The sequence below is a fragment of the Octopus bimaculoides genome, chromosome 11 (genome assembly GCF_001194135.2).
Source record: "Octopus bimaculoides isolate UCB-OBI-ISO-001 chromosome 11, ASM119413v2, whole genome shotgun sequence".
NCBI classification, from domain to species: Eukaryota; Metazoa; Mollusca; class Cephalopoda; order Octopoda; family Octopodidae; genus Octopus; species Octopus bimaculoides.
Window position 1 is genome coordinate 36449015 of NC_068991.1, and position 4812 is coordinate 36453826.

Consider the following 4812-nt stretch of genomic DNA (forward strand, 5'->3'; position numbering starts at 1 on the left):
CACTGTAAATTACATTAGGTTTTCTTTTATCTGGTGTCATAGTCATTTGAGTGCCATGCAGTCCTGGCTCTGTTTCCTAGTTGAGCCTTTCTGTTTGACCTTTTAAACCTGCGATTCCTGATCGCAATATTTTTTGTATAGGAAGGCGGTGAGTTGGCAGAACTGTCAGCACGCTGGGCAAAATGCTGAGCGGAATTTCGTTCCTCAGTACGTTCTGAGTTCAAATTCTGCCGAGGTGGACTTTACCTTTCATCCTTTCGGGGTCGATAAAATAAGTACCAGTTGAACACTGGGGTCGATGTAATCGACTGATCCCCTTCCCCCGAAATTGCTGGCCTTGTGCCAAAATTTGAAACCAATATTTGTTGCATAAGAAGGCAGGGAAATGGCAGAATCGTTAGCACGCTGGGCTAAATGCATTCGTCTGTCTCACGTTCTGAGTTCAAATTCCACAGGAGTCGACTTTGCTTTTCGATAAAATAAGTACCATATGAGGACTGGGGTCGACATAATCGACTTATTCCATCCCTCAAGATTACTGGCCTTGTACCAAAATTTGATATCAGCATTTGCTATATAAGATAAGGCCAGTCTTCATCAGTTAATTATAAACTGCTACGGGCACAGAAAGATAATTAAATTTAAGATTTAACGTAATGATGCAACAGATGAAGTCTACCTATAGCATTGATTCATTATAACCTAATGATGTTTAGTGCTTAAGGAGTCATAAATTTACCTTGGGGTAATTGAATATACATGAGGTCAATGTTATCTGGAACTTTAACTGAAAACTGATATTTTAAATTTTAAAATAAATTTGTTTTTAAATTTAACACGTTAATTAATACTAAAATTCTTAAAGTGAAAAAATGCATTTATCCTATTACCAACTGTTAGTAATTAGTGTGTTGACACCACTTAATAGAACTTTTAATTCCAGTACTATTATGAAAGACAGTGGTAGCTATAACACAATGCTTCCGGAACACACGTCTGTTATGTTTGGGAGCGTCTTTAGGTTTTTGAAATGATGTTATAAAGAATAAGCTTCAAATACATTTTATAGGTTAATGATTCAGATTAGAAATTAAAATTATCAATGAATTATAACAAAAATGATTTTAAAACATAGCACCTTTCCCTCAATGTGAATGAGCCAGATAATTAAGCAAACACATACACATACACACGCAAACACACATCTATCCAATTATTTTTATGTACGTGTGTATACCTGTGTATATGTACGTATATATGCCTATATATATATATATATATATATATATATATATATATATATATATACTTATCAATTGAGGATATAATCATTAACCTGATTATATTACTGGCTAGCGTATAAAAAACGACCATATCGGTACAATTAATATCTAAGTATCTAAATGTATAAATATAATTATAATGAAGGGCACATAATTATAATTAAAGGACAAAAATGTTAAACATTTATCGGTATGTATATGTATTTTTAGTTTATATATGGTCGTTTTATACTACTTAGGAGTGCAAAGTAATCTTCGTTACAGAGCACAAAGTCTTAAGATATAGGAGTACCCGAAATTTGCAAATCTTCTTGCTCATTTCCTCACATTCTCGGTCTTAGGTTATAAATAGAGAAGAAATTTAGAGTGGATTATATGTATTTGACAACTGCTTCTAGCGTATAGGTGCTGATATTCCAGTGCCCTTAATTATAATTATATTTTGAGAATTATATATATATAATCCAAGAGAGTTAGGGGTTGAGGATCCAACCCACTAAGGAATAATATCTATCGAATATACTGCTGGGAGGGTACCCAATTATTATTACACTAGTGTTTTTACCAAGTGCAATAAGTGAGTGCGGGTAAAAGGAGGTTTTACCCTAAATTTATATAGCAATAAGAAAATGGAGGGAATATGAGGTACTCATCAACTTGCAGACACTGTAATCTGTTAATTAATCTGTTTATTTTTCAACCAGAAGGACAATAAAGACAATATAGAAACACATATGACACACTATGTCATATCAACAATAAAAATTTCAAATTCAAAAGGACATCTAGTGACCGAAGAAGGGAAAAATCTTACAGCTGTTTCGGCCTAGCGTTGGCATGCCCCATTCTATCTATATAGCTCCTGTAAGCTGGAGTAATTGGTAGATGAAAAGGATGCAATGGGGGTACATGCATGATTTACTAGGCCTCTTCGGAGATTTACAAAATTCAGTTCATGAAGTTTACAAAATTCAAATAAAAATATAAAAATATAAAAGCATATAAAAAAACATACAAAAAGCATATAAAAAATCATATAAAGAGTCATGAAAACTCATATATACATGCATATGCATGTATACATTAACACATACAGATATGCATGAATACGAAAACATAAATACATGAATACCTATATGTGTGTTCAGATGTACATAGATAAATGGCTGTACATACATACCAAAAGAGTCGAAAGTCACTGTTACTATAAATGAGGAGGACCGACACATATACATACCCACCCACACATACATACATACATACATACACATATGTATATATAAATACTCCCATACATACATGATCCCTGGTACATACGTTTTTAGTTGCGTTTGGAAAGGAGTACCGGTGCAGCGGTTCCTATCACTGTATTTTCAGCACAATGTTCAGACCTATATGTATATATATATATATTTGTTTATATGCTAAACCTGTGGCGTACGAGCGTGTCAGGCCTGTATGTGATGGAAGGATCTATGTAAAAAGTATTTCTTGAGGAATTGTTAAGATAATAATGTGTAGACTTTTTAAACCGTGATGAGATACTCCGTTATTTTTCTGTTTATAAAGAGGATAGGGTCCTGCTAGTAGTGGGTATTTGGAATCCTGCTGGCATTTGGGGAGGGGTAATTTTTGCTGTTAAGTCCTCTCCTCTAATTGGACATCTATTGTTAAACAATAGATGTCCAATATATTACGGGGACATAAACACACCAACATCGGTTGTCAAGTGGTGGTGGGAGACAAACACAGACACACAAACATACACACACACACACATATGTATATAGATACGATGGGCTTCTTTCAGCTTCCGTCTACCAAATCCACTCACGAGCCGAGGTTATAGTAGAAAACACTTGCCCAAGGTGCCACGCAGTGGGACTGAACCCAGAACCATGTGGAAAGCTACTTACCACACAGCCAATCCTTTTATACATATTAAAGATGTGGGTGGAAATAGCACAGAAGTAAGTCTGAGACGTTTCCATTTAAGAGGGAATTTAATGAAAACGATTTTTAAAATTGTATAAAGGAAATATTACCGGTTTCAATGTATCTCATCCTATCAAATATCATTAAAAATTTATAAAAATTTGAAGTAAAGGTAGTTTATCTTCTGTCTGGTGGGGTCAAGTGCATGTTTGGAAATTTTTCGTTGAAGTCTTCTTTACATGTAGTTTAGAACACACAAAGAAATCTTTGTGTGTACAGCTCCCAAAACTACTGCAGAGCTTAATGACCACCTCGAGAACCCAGTTTCCACAAAAACTGTTCGCAGGGAGCTGCACAATTCCAGATTTCACAGGAGGACTGCAATCAGAAAACCACTACTTTCAAAAACAAACATTGTAAAGCGTTTAGAGGGGAGTAAAAACCGACAGAATTGGTCCCTAGAGCAGTGGAATGTTATTTTCTGGGACGAGTCATCCTTTACCTTATTTCCGACAACCGGCCGAGTATACGTGTGGAGACAACCAAATGAAGCATTTAACCCAGATTGCCTTCTTCCAACTGTTAAACATGGAAGAGGATCTGTGATGATCTGGGAGGCTTTATCTTGGAAATCCGCCGGCCTAATGGTTTCCCTTCTTAGAAGAGTTAATAGTCAACACTATTTAAGCATTTTATCTGATCAAATTCATCCTATGGTTGCGGAACTGTTTCCAGAGGGAAACGCAATCTTTCAGGATAACAATGCACCAATTCACACAGCTAAAGTTGTTACTAATGGCACGAGGAGAATTCGAGTGAAGTTGAACATCTTATCTGGCCACCACAGTCCCCAGATCTCAATATTATTGAAAATTTATGGTGCAATTTAGAAAACCGAGTAAGGAGTCGATATCCTCACTACAAGAACTGGAAACTATTTTAGCTGAAGAATGGACAAAAATTCCTTTGGAAACAATTCAAAATTTGTACGAGTCCACACCTTATAGAATTCAAGCTGCAATTACTGCCAAAGGCGGTCCTACCTCATTTTAAAATTAATTTGTTTGAAATTTTAAGGTGCTTCTATTATTTTGTCCAACCCCTGTATATATATATATATGAATTTGCACAGCAACTTAACAGGTATGTGTCATCTGGACCGCCGTAAGCTGCGGTAGTCATCGTGAGAAATCACAAACACATACGCATACATAAACACACGCACACACAAACGTGCACACACACGCACGCACAAAATATGTATATATATGTGTGTGTGTGTGTGTGTGTGTGTGTGTGTGTGTGTGGGTGTGTGTGTGTGAGTAAAATTAAATTTAAAAAAAGGGTTTTGTATGATCGTGTATAGAGGAATATATTATTTTATTTAAAAGAGTTCCAACTCTGTCTGTTTTTTATGTTTTTTTTTATATTCTTGTAAAATTTATGTGGGATATAGAATATGGAATATATAATATATAATATAAAAAAAGATGGATGGTACAATGAAATGAAGTATTGAATGTCTTATTGAATATATGGAATATGTCTTATTGAATATATGAAATATTGAGTCTTCAATATTAAAGGATTAAAT